Raw genomic sequence first — 16,958 nt, forward strand, 5'->3', positions numbered from 1 at the left:
GCTTTCTTTTAGACATGATTGAGTAAGGTGATTTTCCATGTGCCTTGTTAATGAAATATATGTTCTGAGTGTAACATGCAGTGTTAACAACCTCTTCCCATAAACTTGTTGGCAACTTGGCATCTTGCAGTATTGTTCTAGCAGCTTCAACTAATGTTCTGTTCTTTCTTTCAACTACTCCATTTTGTTGAGGTATTCTAGCAGCTGAGAATTCTTGAACAATGCCTTTACTTTTACAGAATTCACTCAATTTTGCATTTCTGAATTCTGTTCCATTATCACTTCTCAATCTTTTTACACAATTGTGATCTTCAGCCTGTTTTTCTATCTTCTTGATGTGCTCAATTATGATGTGTGTAGTTTCATCTTTAGAGTGCATGAACTCTACCCAAGTGTATCTTGAGAAATCATCCACCATCACAAGTGCATATTTGTTTCTTAAAATTGATAAGACATTTACTGGCCCAAACAGGTCCATGTGAATGAGTTGCAATGGTGCATGTTGAGTGGCATTTATGACACTTTATTATGCTCTAATAAGCTTTGAATTGGTGTATTTGTACTCAAGTTGTAAAGTGTTTTAATGTGTTTTCTAGTATTTTTGCATTTCAGGCACTATTCAGGTAATCAGGTGAATTAGCATTATTTTGGTGCTAATTTGATGTCCAGGTGGTGTTGGAATAAAAGCTCGTGGAAAGCCGGCTCGAAGCAGCAAGATTTAAGAAGAAATCGGAGTTTTTCCCAGAATGACGGCGCGCCCGCGCTGTTGTAACACCCCCAGATCCGGGGTCGGGAATCCGAGTCGTCACGGTCTTTCTTTCCATAATATCACTTCACTTAATTAATAATAAATAACCTTATGCTATGACCCCACACTAACACACACCACAACCCGTTATAGTCTCAGAGATGAAATTGAAATAAGTACAAGTCTTTGAATCTACAGTTTAAAAGTTATTACAACCCAAAATGATTACTTGATAAATTTACAGTTAATTGCCATTATCTGCCACAAGTTATAATTATACAATATTTGGTTCCCAAAAGTAGAATGTCTGATCTACAGATAGATCTACCTCTGCAGCTATAGCATCTACGATCTCAACGGGAAGGCACGGGGCGCTTCCCACGCTCTTGCACTGGGTCTGCTTGAGCCTGGCCATCTTTCCTAACTGTTGTTGTGTGATGAAGAAATGAAGCAAGAGTGAGCATTACAGCTCGCAAGATAATATATAGTGTTAACAATAATACAAGTATCTGAATGGATAATTACTAGAATCCTTTATCATGTGTAAGGTAATTACTTACTGGATATAAGTTTAAAAGAAGATGAAGTTACCAATTACTTCACTATACTTATACCATTTTTAGAAATCTACTTGAACTAATACTGTTCAAAGTATAATAAGATTCAAGAGGTCATCCCATAGATGAGACCATAAATTAAAACTTGAATATATTCAATCTCTGAAATATTTTTAAAAGAAATGAAGTTACGAGATACTTCATTCAATGGAAATACCAATAAAACTGTTTGACCCTGTCAATGCTTCGGCAACCACCCATTCGTAGCCTTTCGATCGAAATGCTACGGGTAGTGTTGCAGAATTATCCAACTGGATGATGAACTCATTACGGGAGTTTGTCGTGCCAGGAAGACCACTTACGATGATCAGTCGCAGTAGTACAACCCCACCATTTTCTACATGTAGAGGAGAACCTGTCGGATTTACTTGTCAACCGAACACTGGACTCCTAAGGAATGGTTCGTCTTAGCGGAACTTCCAGGCCATTTTGGGACAATATAATAAGGCTCAGCCGGCGCCAATCGACCACTTACGCCACTCCTAGTTCAGATGAAATCCATGACTCTGAAACGTAAAGCTCGTCCCCCCTTTTCCCAAGTAGAAACTTGTTGATACGGCTCCACCAAGAAGTCGTATCTAGTTAGAAAGGAAAACTCACCGATATTTCTCAGGCGATGCCTGTTAATGGATTAACTTGTTCCAAGAATTTTACTTCCCGAGTGTTGGGTAAGTAATCAAAATTCTTTTATCAAGACAGCAACCTTGTTGCGAATATAAAACACACCACAGAGCCGGATCCCTCAGGTTTTGAGCGAGTATTTAAATCCCCTTCGAAAGGAGGATCTTAAATATAAAAATGAGTTTTGGGATCCGCTCTAACTTTTAAAAACATTTTGAAGACTCGCAAAACATTTTTAAGAATGTTCGGAGTGATGTTGATTTAATAAAATAAATCAGTCCCAATATATAAAAAAAATATCTGAATATTATTATTTAAATAATATTCCCATAAAGAATAATCTTTATAAAAATAATTGAAGTAGATGTTGTAAAACTTATACTTGAAATGACTATTAAATAACCAAAGATATACTTATACGAAAGTAATATCTTTATTTGAATAATCAAAAGTAAGTTTGATTACCGACACATTATTCTTTAATAAAATAAAGAATATTAATTAGTAAATAACTCGGAGTCATAAGCCCTCGAATGAATATTCCAAATAATATTCATTAATAAAATAAACGGAGTCATAAGCCCTCGAATGAATATTCAAAATAATATTCAATAAATAAAATAAGCGGAGTCATATGTCCTCGAATGAATATTCAAAATAATATTCATTAATAAAATAAAGTTATCGAATAAACCTTATTTGATTCATAGTTTTAAAAACTATATATATATATATTATACTCGGGAGCCTCGACTCCCGATTTTAGAAAAAGTTCACCTTTTGATCCCCTATATTAAGGGTATACGCAAAAACCGCTTATCTCTAGCATAGGTATTATGCAACTAATAAGCATTTGAACCAACAGATATATAATTCAAGAATATGAAACAGGCATGCATATATACCATATCACATGCTACAATATATCGCAAGATCATGCATAAACACATGTACATCACAACAACAGTTATACGGGTAGAAAACTTGTCTGAGCGACTGATTTATATGTCTGGCATCCCGATGATACTTCCTTAGCATTGACACATGGAACACATTATGAACTTGGTCTAGGTTTGGGGGTAAGGCTAGCTCGTAAGCCAACTTCCCAATCCGTCTTAATATCTCAAAAGGTCCAATGTACCTTGGGCTTAGTTTTCCTTTCTTTCCGAACCTCATTAATCCCTTCCAAGGGGATACCTTCAGCAGTACTAAGTCCCCTATTTCATATTCCTTGTCCTTTCGGGCTAGGTCTGCATATTTCTTCTGTCTGTCTTGGGCTGCTACAAGCCGCCCCTGATAAGATCCACTATGTCTTTGGTCCTTTGGACCACTTCGGGTCCGAGCATCTTCCGCTCCCCTACTTCATCCCAGTATAAGGGAGATCGACACCTTCTTCCGTACAGGGCCTCATAAGGCGGCATTCCGATGCTAGCATGAAAGCTATTGTTATAAGAAAACTCGATCAACGGCAAGTGATCATCCCAACTTCCTTTAAAGTCTATTGCACAGACTCTCAACATATCCTCTAGTGTCTGGATGGTCCTTTCACTCTGCCCATCCGTTTGGGGATGGTACGCGGTACTCATATTTAACTTGGTCCCCGCACATTCTTGAAAGCTCCTCCAAAATCTGGAGTTGAATCTGGCGTCTTGGTCTGAGACAATGGACGCTGGGACTCCATGTCGCGTCACTATTTCCTTAAGGTAAATGTCCACCAGTCTATCGACTGTGTATCTCTCATTGATAGGAATGAAATGAGCTGACTTTGTCAGTCGGTCTATAATTACCCATATGACGTCATGATTGGCTTTCGTCCTTGGCAAGCCTACAATAAAATCCATCGCTATATGTTCCCATTTCCATTCGGGAATCTCCAGGGGTCGTAAAAGTCCACTAGGTCTCTGGTGCTCTGCCTTTACTCTTTGGCAAGTCAAACATTTGCTTACCCATTCTGCTACATCCCTCTTCATGTTGGGCCACCAGTAATATTCCTTCAAATCCCTATACATCTTGGTGCTTTCCGGGTGAATGGAATACCTTGAACTATGGCTTTCATCCAAAACCTCGGCTTTAAGTTCTTGAACATTTGGAACCCAAATCCTGTAGGAATACCTCATTATCCCCTTATTGTCTCTCTCAGTATGGATCTCTTCTCCAGTCATTGACTCTCTGCCCTCATTCATCATTTTTTCTTGGCATAATCTAATCTTTTCCAATAACTCTGGCTGCATTGATATCTCAAACAGCTTTTTAGTTCCGGTTCTGGTTACCTTTACTTCTATTTCCATTCTTTCGAAATCGCTTATCAATTCTTCCGAAGTCGTTATCATTCTGAGTCTTTCCTTTCTACTAAGGGCATCAGCCACCACGTTGGCTTTCCCCGGGTGATAGAGAATCTCACAATCATAGTCCTTGATTAGCTCTAACCATCTCCTCTGGCGCATGTTGAGCTCTTTCTGCGTAAATATGTACTTGAGGCTCTTATGGTCTGTGAAAATCTCGCACTTCTCTCCATACAAGTAGTGCCTCCAAATTTTTAGGGCAAAAAGTATTGCTGCGACCTCAAGGTCATGAGTAGGATATCTAATCTCGTATTCCTTCAGTTGTCTCGATGCATACGCAATCACTTTACCGTGCTGCATAAGCACACACCCTAATCCTTTGTGTGGCGCGTCACTATATATCACAAAATCTCCTTTTCCGTCTGGCAATGCCAACACCGGGGCCGTTACCAACCTTTTTCTTTAATTCCTGAAAACTGTTCTCGCATTTCTCCGTCCATTCAAACTTCTGTCTTACGAGTAAGTCGTGTCAAAGGGGCTGCGATCTTCGCAAAGTCCTGTACAAATCTACGATAGTAGCCGACCAATCCTATGAAACTCCTTACCTCTGTGGGTGTGGTTGGCCTTTCCCAATTTGAGACCGCCTCTATCTTGGAGGGGTCGACCAATACTCCTTCTTTATTGATCACATGTCCTAAAAACTGTACTTCATTCCGCCAGAATTCACACTTCGAGAATTTGGCATATAACTGTTCCTCTCTGAGTATTCCTAGAGCTATCCTCAAATGCTCTGCATGTTCTGCCTCAGTCCTTGAGTAGATCAAAATATCATCGATAAAAACTATCACACACTTGTCCAAGTACTTCTCAAATACTCTATTCATTAAATCCATGAAAGCCGCTGGGGCGTTGGTTAATCCAAAGGACATTACCAAGAACTCATAATGCCCATACCTGGTACAGAACGCTGTCTTGGAAATATCTTCGGGTTTAATCTTTAGTTGGTGATATCCAGTTCTCAAGTCAATCTTGGAAAAATAAACAGCATCCTTTAGCTGGTCGAACAGATCGTCTATTCTAGGTAATGGGTACCTGTTCTTTATGGTTAGCTTGTTCAACTCTCGATAGTCGATGCACAACCTCATGCTCCCATCTTTCTTCTTAACAAATAAAACTGGTGCTCCCCACGGAGACACACTGGGTCTTATCATACCCTTATCCAAGAGTTCCTGTAATTGGATAGCTAATTCCTTCATTTCTAACTGGGCTAACCGGTAAGGTGCTTTTGAAACTGGCGCCGTCCCTGGGGCCAACTCAATAGCAAATTCAATCACTCTATCGGGTGGTAATCCCGGAAGGTCTTGTGGGAATACGTCTTCAAATTCGTTGACTACCGGAATATCTTGTAAGTTGAGCACCTTCTTCTGCGTGTCCACCACATAGGCTAGGTAGACCTCATTTCCTTTTCGTAGCATCCTTCTGGCCTGGGCCATAGTCAAAAATTTATGCGTCTGCCTCTTTCCTCTAAATATAACTTCTTTCTTTCCTCGGATATTTAACTTAACTTTCTTCCCCTTACAGTCTATCTGAGCATCATTGCTAGATAGCCAGTCCATTCCCAAAATTACATCAAACTCTCCTAATTTAAAAGGGATCAGATCAACACTAAAAGATTGTTCCCCTATGCCTATCTCACAGGCGGGGTGAATCTGGTTAACAGGAATAATTTCATGATTGGCTATTTCTACTTGTAAGGGTTCTATCAAGGGTTCAGCCTTAAGTTTTAACTTACGCACAAGGTCCTTTGATATAAAAGATTTAGTTGCTCCCGAATCAAATAAAACGTTTGTACTGACTGAATTTAGAGAAAGGGTACCTGCTATCACATCTGAGTCTTTCATAACATCCTGGACTGTCATGTTGAAAGTCCTCGCAGTAGGTGGCTTATTGGAGGCAGCTCTGCTGGCTCCTGAAGCTGCTGGTTTGTTCATTGAGCATTCCCTCTTCCAATGACCCGGGCGTCCACACTGATGACAAGTGGTGGTTGGAATGATGGCAGGGGCTGACGAAGGGCATTTATGAGAATAGTGGCCCACTTGCCCACACTTAAAGCAGGTTACTGGCTTTCCCTTATATTCCCCAGAATGCATTCTTCCACAAGTGTTACAGGCTGGCAATGGGGGTCGAGACTGGTTGGAATAGGACATTCTTGACTTATGGCCGCTCTGGCTCATATTCACACTCATTGGCTGTTTAAACCCAGTGTTCTTTCCCGGTAGGGACACTGCTCCTCGATTAAATCTAGCTGGGAAGCTCCTTCCTGCGGAACCTCCACCCATGCTCATACTTTTCCTCTTTATTCCCTTCTTCTCTCTTTCCTTCTGCATCTGTTCACTTCCGGCTTCTACAATTGTTGCCTTTTGCACCAGAGTGGCATAATCTGTAAGCTCAAGGATTGCTACCCTATTCTGAATCCACGGTTTCAGTCCCTGCTGAAACCTCCTAGCTTTCTTTTCCTCGGTGCTCACAAACTCCGGCACAAACCTTGATAACTCAGTAAATTTCGCTTCGTACTCTGCTACCGATAAGTTATTCTGCTTTAGCTCTAAGAACTTGAGCTCCATCTGGTTTTCCATAAACCTCAGGAAATATTTTCCCAGAAACAACTGACTGAATCTTTCCCAGGTTACAATAGCATCTGTCTCCATGTTTTTCTTGGCCTCCCACCAGTAGTTGGCCTCTCCTTTTAGAAGGTAGGTAGCAAATACAGTCTTTTGTGCCTCATCGGTACTCAGAATCTCAAAGGATTTCTCCATTTCCTTTAACCAGGCCCTTGCCTCAACTGGGTCGGCTGATCCGTGGAACTCAGGGGGCTTAAGGGACTTAAAATCCCTGAAAGAGTTTGGCATAGCATTGTTATTTCCTTGAGGGGGTGGGTTGGGTTGACGTTCTAAGTTCTGCCTTAGTAGTTACATGAACTGGCCCATGGGATCCATGCCTGGATTTGGTATTGGTTGTTCAACCTCAGTTTCTCCTTCTTCAGCCTCTATCTCAAATCCCTCAACATCATATGTTTCCTCTTCCTCTTCATATAGGGAGTCATCCTGTTCCACATAATCCTCATCTTCCTCTTCACTGTGTTCCTGGTTCCTATCATCCTGGTTATGGCTTCCCTGGTCCTCAGATCCAGGGTTCGCCCTAGTTCCAATCTTTCTTGGCGGCATGATACTGATAAAAAAAAATTATTGGGAAATTCAACGTTAGGTCACAATCATACACAACATTGTACCTTGCACAATTCTATAATGGGGAGAATGTATCTCGCAATTTTATTATTTTATGACAGTTCTAATAAGAAGTGCGGTAATAATAATGATAAAAACAGTGATCTCGTCACTAAGGAACTGAACTGAAAGGAAACAAATATATACATAATGCGAGAAATACATAGTTTGATCTGGTCAAAAGTACAACAGTGCTACAGCCATCTGTCCCAAAAGTGATACACAAGAGTCTATCTGTCTAGTCAGAAAAAGGGATGCTATATACAAGTCAACTCTCCCAAAAAATTGGCTCTTACTAAGGCCTCGACTAACTAGACAACTAGACTATCCCATCGTCAGTCCTGAATCACACACCGGAGCGGGTCAGCTCCCATACCCTTTCCATCGCACGACGGAAGATATAGTCGGCCTGCCGCCTGGAGATCCTACCATGTCTGTCCCCCTGGAGCAATCTGAGTCTCGCTCGGGACGTGAACTCTATCCCCGTCAGCTCCCTCCTCAAGGATCGGGGTATAGCCCTAGTCTCATAAGCTCGGGTACGCCTACCCGCCCTCTCCACATCCAACTCCCTCCTGACCTCATCCAGCCGGGCCTCAGCAACGGCCACTCGGGTCCTCAGTACATCCTGAACATAGCCGTGGGCTAACAAAGACTGCCTATGGGCAGGGTCGAGAGGTGGTGAATCCGGAGCCGCTAGGGGTGCCTCCTCGGTCTGCCTAGGCTCGGGAGTATGGGTCTTTGAGCTGTCATCATAGGGGCTCCAAGATAGTGGTGGAGGGGTAGGAGCTCTGACCACCGGGAGTGTGGGTAAAGGGGTACCAGTGTACACTACCATAGGTCCGACACGCTCCTCAGCTACTGGGACCTCATCCGGGTCCTCCTCATCTGAAATAGTAATGACCTCTATCTCTAACTCCTCTGAGGGGTCCTCCTCATCCTCCTCCATCTCAGGCTCCTCCTGATCCTCGACATCTAGCAGTGCCTCATCATGCTCACGCTCGAACATCTCATGGTCCTCTATCTCATGCGCCTACACATTAAACGAGCTAAGTTACTATCATGATACTTATAAGAGTTCCCGTAAGGGTTTTAACTGTCAGCGCTACTTTAAGTAGTCCGACCATGAACTTGGCAAGAGTTCTTATTATCTTTGTGAGTTTGTTATTATATCATTTCTGAGGTTTATAACGCTTAGCTCTGATACCATTTCTGTAACACCCCCAGATTCGGGGTCGGGAATCCGGGTCGTCACGGTCTTTCTTTCCACAATATCACTTATGCTATGACCCCACACTAACACACACCACAACCCGTTATAGTCTCAGAGATGAAATTGAAATAAGTACAAGTCTTTGAATCCACAGTTTAAAAGTTATTACAACCCAAAATGATTACTTGATAAATTTACAGTTAATTGCCATTATCTGCCACAAGTTATAATTATACAATATTTGGTTCCCAAAAGTAGAATGTTTGATCTACAGATAGATCTACCTCTGCAGCTATAGCAGCTACGATCTCAACGGGAAGGCACGGGGCGCTTCCCATGCTCTTGCGCTGGGTCTGCTTGAGCCTGGCCATCTTTCCTAACTGTTGTTGTGTGATAAAGAAATGAAGCAAGAGTGAGCATTACAGCTCACAAGATAATATATAGTGTTAACAATAATACAAGTATCTGAATGGATACTTACTAGAATCCTTTATCATGTGTAAGGTAATTACTTACTGGATATAAGTTTAAAAGAAGACGAAGTTACCAATTACTTCACTATACTTATACCATTTTTAGAAATCTACTTGAACTACTACTGTTCAAAGTATAATAAGATTCAAGAGGTCATCCCATAGATGAGACCATAAATTAAAACTTCAATATATTCAATCTCTGAAATATTTTTAAAAGAAATGAAGTTACGAGATACTTCATTCAATGGAAATACCAATAAAACTGTTTGACCCTGTCAATGCTTCGGCAACCACCCATTCGTAGCCTTTCGATCGAAATGCTACGGGTAGTGTTGCAGAATTATCCAACTGGATGATGAACTCATTACGGGAGTTTGTCATGCCAGGAAGACCACTTACGATGATCAGTCGCAGTAGTACAACCCCGCCATTTTCTACATGTAGAGGAGAACCTGTCGGATTTACTTGTCAACCGAACACTGGACTCCTAAGGAATGGTTCGTCTTAGCGGAACTTCCAGGCCATTTTGGGATAATATAATAAGGCTGGGCCGGCGCCACTCGACCACTTACGCCACTCCTAGTTCAGATGAAATCCATGACTCTGAAACGTAAAGCTCGTCCCCCCTTTCCCCAAGTAGAAACTTGTTGATACGGCTCCACCAAGAAGTCGTATCTAGTTGGAAAGGAAAACTCACCGATATTTCCCAGGCGATGCCTGTTAATGGATTAACTTGTTCCAAGAATTTTACTTCCCGAGTGTTGGGTAAGTAATCAAAATTCTTTTATCAAGACAGCAACCTTGTTGCGAATATAAAACACATCACAGAGCCGGATCCCTCAGGTTTTGAGCGAGTATTTAAATCCCCTTCGAAAGGAGGATCTTAAATATAAAAATGAGTTTCGGGATCCGCTCTAACTTTTAAAAACATTTTGAAGACTCGCAAAACATTTTTAAGAATGTTCGGAGTGATGCTGATTTAATAAAATAAATCAGTCCCAATATATAAAAAAAATATCTGAATATTATTATTTAAATAATATTCCCATAAAGAATAATCTTTATAAAAATAATTGAAGTAGATGTTGTAAAACTTATACTTGAAATGACTATTAAATAACCAAAGATATACTTATACGAAAGTAATATCTTTATTTGAATAATCAAAAGTAAGTTTGATTACCGACACATTATTCTTTAATAAAATAAAGAATATTAATTAGTAAATAACTCGGAGTCATAAGCCCTCGAATGAATATTCCAAATAATATTCATTAATAAAATAAACGGAGTCATAAGCCCTCGAATGAATATTCAAAATAATATTCAATAAATAAAATAAGCGGAGTCATATGTCCTCGAATGAATATTCAAAATAATATTCATTAATAAAATAAAGTTATCGAATAAACCTTATTTGATTCATAGTTTTAAAAACTATATATATATATATATATTATACTCGGGAGCCTCGACTCCCGATTTTAGAAAAAGTTCACCTTTTGATCCCCTATATTAAGGATATACGCAAAAACCGCTTATCTCTAGCATAGGTATTATGCAACTAATAAGCATTTGAACCAACAGATATATAATTCAAGAATATGAAACAGGCATGCATATATACCATATCACATGCTACAATATATCGCAAGATCATGCATAAACACATGTACATCACAACAACAGTTATACGGGTAGAAAACTTGTCTGAGCGACTGAGGGTTATTAATGGCTTGGGACAAGTCTGGTAACCTATAAACAACATGTGAGTTGGAATTAAACCAAAGTCACTTGTAAATCTATACTTTAACCAAATTAGACTCTAACGCTCGCTTTGCGCTTACTGATTCTCTTAAGTCACTCGAGTACCCTCGGCTCCACCATTTTTAATAATTTAACCATTACGAGTTTTAAGGCGATTCCTTCGCGAGTGTCTTACCAACTGCCTAACACACTTAACATAATTGTTTCATACACTAATTAACCCTTTTTAGGTCTTTAACCTATGTTTCAAAGTAAGGCGAGGGGTAATGTTTCGTTCGCGAAACGTCGTTACTTAAAACGGCCGTTTCTCCTAAACTGTACATCGGAATCAAACGAACCACATATCAAAACGAAGCTCGTAACATGAACTATCTAAAAATGGCAATGGTCAAAGCCTAGCAGGGATTTCTCGGGTCCTAATGTTATGAACAAAAGCAGTCTAAAGTAAATCGGACATTACGACGGCTATGTTTACGCGATTTCCCAATTTTATACCATTCCAATTCAATCACCAAAAAACCCCAATCCATTCATACAACCAAAGTCCATCCATATCACACTACAACAGCCCCAATCAAATCAATATTAACAATTATACTTATTCTTAAACTTGCATTTAAACTATACTTAAATTCTTTAACCAAACCATAAGATTTCAACATTCAATTCACCACCATTCCAACCCAAACTCTAAACAAACAAGCTTCAAGCTACTCTTTACCATAACTATCAAAATCATCCTAATATACAAAGTAAAGCTAGGGTTTGGAGATGATATACCTTCCTTGAAGTGATGTGAGTAGCTAGGAAGCCTTAAGAAGCCTTGAGATGTCTTAGAGATGCTTGGATCTAAAAGGAAAAACAAGAAAAATCAAGTTAAAAACCTTGAAATCACTATTCATTGTCTTCTTCATTGATTTATTGGAGAAGATTAAGAATGAATTGGAGGCTTAAACTCATAAGATAGCCATAACTATGCATAAGGAGTACTAGAGAATTATCTTACCAATTTAGGAAGCTTGGAACTTGGATTTTGAAAATTCTTCTCTTTGAAAATGGAAAAAGCCGAGAGCAAGCTTCTTGGTGAAGAGAAAATGATTTTTGTGTTTGCTTTGTTTTGTTTTGGTTGGTTGATTTTCTTTTGATTAGTTTTGGTTAATTACCTTATTAACCTTGTCTTTGTGTTGTTATAAACCAACCACATCTCCTTCCCCTTATGTCATACTTATGTCATGCTTATGATGTCATCTTCCCTTACTTGCCCCCTTCTTATTGGTTGGATGACCTCATCATCCCTAACCTCCTTGATTAACTCCCTAATTGTTTGCCTAATGATCGCTGATCTGTTATACGGTTCGCTTAACTTTCGTTCTCGTTTCTCGTTTGAGGGATTATACCCGGGATCTTATTACTTGGGTTTCCTTAACCTTTCTCAATACATTATATTCCTTTTATGATCCTCTCTTATAATCCTTTAATTTAAATCCTTTTTATCCTGTTACCTTATACTCAATTCCTTCCGTATCTAGTGGATTTCCGGGAAAATCAAAGTGTTCAGAATTGGATATTGACGATCTTTAGATACACTTATATACCATATAGAGTACTAATAAAATCTCAGAATATCCAAAACAGAACCCCTACATAGTGTGGCATGAAAAGTTTTCTCATTCAGCAAAAACACTATTCATAAGGGTTACAAAAAGTTCAAAATTTTGGGGGTTATTACACTGTGATAGCGCGCGGCCGCGCTGGGGTTTCAGAAATGCAGCGCGCCCCCACTATTATAGCGCGCGGCCGCGTCGAGGCCGAATTTCAGAATCCTGTTTCTACTACAATTCTAAAAGGGAAGGCTTCCAGATTGTTGAGGGCTGCTATATAAATAACTTTAGGTCATTTTTAGTAGATATCAAGTCAGAGACAGACCAAAGTACATGGAGAAGACGACAAGAGACCTTTAGCACAATTCAACAAAGGCGAAGACGATCTAGTTCATTCTTGTGAATCTTTATTTTGAGTTGTAACTTGGATGCTTATTTCTTGTTTTGCTGAACCTATTCTTTTGTCTGTACTTGGTTTTATTTATTCGTATAACGACTACGTTTGCTATATCATGTTTTCATCGGAACCCACGTTGATGATGAGTCTGATTATAGGCTAATCGTTATCGTGGGGTTCTAGCGGATTTATTTATGAATTTCTTTAGTTAAATTGTTTGATGCCTTAGTATGTGGTGATTGTATGATATTCTAGTATTGGTTGTGTGTATTCGACTTATGAGCGTCGTGAACTATAAGATAGTGTGTTAATTCTTAATGAAGCAAAAGTTAATTTAAGGATTTAGAACTTGCCATACTAGCCTAGGTTCATGTATGTGTTATGTATGATTCGTAGGTAATTTTAACCATCTTACTTGCCCTATATAATCAAGATAGATAACTTGTGCTTCAACCGTTATGTTGTCAAATTCTATAGACATATAGGGTCTCAATATAATTGATGCCTATTCAGCTTCCATCTCTTTTGCGGATTTCTGGTAGAATGGTACTCGTGCAACGAAAGTTGGCGTTTATAAGTTTCATGTTATCTGATTAGTGTCATCACCATTGCATGCTAAGGTTAAGAATAATAGGACTATTGAATGAAGTATTTAATGAATTTAGAATCCCATATTTGTCATATATATCAATCCAGTCAATCTTATTCTCGTAGTTATAATTATTAGCGTAATTCTTAGTTATAAACAATCTCAATTTGTTATAGTCTTAGCATTGGATAGTAACCATACATTGTTGCTTAGGTCCATAAATTAAATTAGTTAACCTATACAGTCTTCGTGGGAACGAACTATAAAAGATTCTATACTACTTGCAAACTAGTATACTTGCGTGTATTATTAACGCATGTTTAGCGACTAACAAGTTTTTGGCGCCGCTTCCGGGGACTGTAGTGTTAATTTATAGTTTATATGCTTTCCATCAGTGGTCGTTAAAGTTTATTGACTCGGACATTGTTACTTATTTGTTCCTTGTCTGGTTTCAGGTACTCTAGCGAGGGTGTATGCATACGCGTTCGCATACACGTAAGAGAACACTGGATAAATCCAAGGAAGAACTTGTGGTAGTTCGTAGGGGAGTTTCTGAGGAAGAAAAGAAGTTAGAGGAAGAAGAGAAAGTTGAAGAGCCAATTGTAGTAGCTATGGGTGATCAAGTAGAAAATCTGAAGGCTTTGATGGACTATTCTAAGCCTAAGGTTAATGACATTCAGTCTAGCATCATCAGACTAGCCATCAGGGCTAACACTTTTGAGCATAAGTCAAGCACGATTCAGATGATACAGAACTCAGTTCAGTTTGGGGGTTCTCCTACTGAAGACCCCAACATGCACATCAGGGATTTTATCGAGATCTACGATACTTTCAAATTCAACGATGTGACTGAGGATGCTATTAAGCTACGATTCTTCCCATTCTCTCTGAGGGACAAAGCTAAGTGTTGGTTACATTCTCTACCAGCAAGGTATATCACCACTTGGGCAGATCTTGCTCAAAAGTTTCTTACTAAATTCTTCCCTCTGGCAAAGACTGCAGTAATCAGGATTGCTCTTACTCAGTTTGCTCAACAAACTGGAGAATCTCTGTGTGAGGCTTGAGATCGATATAAGGAGATGCTAAGGAAGTGCCCACACTATGGCATACCTGATTGGATGATTATCAACTGTTTCTATAATGGATTGGGTGCTACTTCTAGACCCATGCTTGATGTAGCATCAGGAGGGGCCTTGTGGGCTAAGAGCTGCGATGAAGCTTATGAACTTATTAAACTAATGGCTGTAAATGAGTACCAGAATCCTTCCCAGAGACTGACTTAGGGAAAAGTAGCAGGATTTCTGGAGTTGAACACAGCAACTGCTATCGCTGCCCAACTTAAGGCTTTGACAATGAAGGTGGAAACTTTGGCTAATTATGGAGTTAATCAAATCACTAGTGTCTGTGAGCTTTGTGTTGGTGCCCATGAGACTGATTGCGCAAATTCTAGTGAATCAACTCAGTTTGTGAGTAACTTCCAGCGATCGTAGCAACCTGTGCCAGCCACATATCATCCTAATAACCGCAATCATCCTAATTTCAGTTGGAGCAATGCTCAGAATGCGGTTCAACAGCCTTATCTGCAGTATCCAGCTAAGCAGTACAACCCCCTAGTTTTCAGCAACCGCAGTATGCACCAAGACAATAACCCCAGCTGCAACAAGCTAATGAAAAATCTGAATTAGAGGAGTTGAAGCTTATGTGCAAGAGTCAAGCTGTTTCTATCATGACCTTGGAAAATTAGATTGGGCAAATTGCCAATGCCTTGCTAAATTGTCAACCTGGTACATTGCCTAGTGACACTGAAGTGCCAGAAAAGAAGGAAGCTAAGGAGCAGGTAAAGGCAATCACTTTGAGGTCTGGGAAGGTTGCGAATCCAGTACAAACTCAAGAGTTAACTGAAGAAACTGGGGCTGAGAAAGAAGTAAAGCAGCAGGATGAAGAAGTGGAACCAAGGAAGACTACTGTTGAGCACACTCCGCCTGAGGGTAATACAGGGGAGAAATAGATATATCCTCCACCGCCTTTTCCTAAGCGGCTGCAGAAGAAAAAGCTGGGCAAGCAATTTGAGAAGTTTTTGGAGGTGTTTAAGAAACTTCATATCAACATACCTTTCGCTGAGGCTCTCAAGCAGATGCCTAGTTATGCAAAGTTTATGAAAGGTATTCTCTCTCGAAAAGTGAACCTAGATGATTTAGAGATTGTCGCTGTCATGGAGGAATGCAGTGTTGTGCTACAATAGAAGTTACCTCCAAAGCTTAAAGATCTAGGAAACTTCACTATTCCATGTACTATTGGAAAAGTGTCTTTTGACAGATGCTTATGTGACTTGGGAGCTAGCATCAATCTGATGCCTTTTTCAATCTTCAAGCAGTTCAATCTACCTGATCCTAAACCGACGTATATGACTTTGTAGTTGGCAGACCATTCTATTATATATCCGCGAGGTATTGTGGAGGATGTCTTGGTCAAGGTTGATAAACTCATCTTTCGTGCTGATTTTGTAATTCTTGATTTTGAAGAGGATAAGAAGATTCCCATAATCTTGGGAAGACCTTTCTTGGCAACTGGTCGAACCTTGATCGATGTGCAGAAGGGTGAGCTTACAATGTGAGTGGTGGATCAGGATGTTACCTTTAATGTGTTCAATACTATGAAATTTTATACTGATAATGAGGAGTGCTTAAAAGTGGAGTTGGTCGATTCGGTGGTCACATCGGAACTTGATCAATTGCTAAGGTCTGATGCCTTAGAAAAAGCCTTATTGGGAAATTCAGACAGTGAAGATGACGAAGGTGAAGAGTAATTGCAATATCTGAATGCTTCTCCCTGGAAAAGGAAGATTGATATGCCTTTTGAATCTCTTGGAATGGAAGAATTGAACAAAGCTCCTAAACGCCTCAAGCCTTCTATTGAGGAAGCTCCATCTCTAGAGCTTAAGCCTTTACCTGAACATTTGAGGTATGCGTTTTTAGGTGATGCATCTACTCTGCCTATTATTATTGTATCTGACCTTTCAGGTAGTGATAAGGAAAAGCTTTTGAGGATTCTAAGAGAGTTCAAGTCGGCAATTGGATGGACTATAGAAGATATCAAGGGGATCAGCCCTTCTTACTGTATGCATAAAATTCTGCTAGAGGAAGGTAGCAAGCCTACAGTCGAGCAGCAAAGAAGACTTGATCGTATCATGAAAGAAGTAGTGAAGAAGGAAATTCTAAAGTGGCAAGATATAGGGATCATCTATCCTATCTCTGACAGTTCATGGGTAAGCTCGGTCAATGTGTACCAAAGAAAGGTGGAATTACGGTGGTAGCAAATGAAAAGAATGAGCTTATCCCTACCAGAATGGTCACGGGGTGGAGAGTC

General features: G+C 39.8%; 1 non-coding gene across 1 annotated transcript; it reads right to left on the reverse strand.

Moving 5' to 3' along the window:
• Positions 1 to 14,593: 14,593 nt before the first annotated feature.
• On the reverse strand, positions 14,594 to 14,700 carry LOC141676389 (small nucleolar RNA R71). Its single transcript, XR_012556982.1, has one exon. It is a non-coding gene; the product is annotated as a small nucleolar RNA R71 (small nucleolar RNA).
• Between the last annotated feature and the right edge of the window lie 2,258 nt (positions 14,701 to 16,958).

The sequence above is a fragment of the Apium graveolens genome, chromosome 7 (genome assembly GCF_009905375.1).
Source record: "Apium graveolens cultivar Ventura chromosome 7, ASM990537v1, whole genome shotgun sequence".
In the NCBI taxonomy this organism is placed as follows: Eukaryota; Viridiplantae; Streptophyta; class Magnoliopsida; order Apiales; family Apiaceae; genus Apium; species Apium graveolens.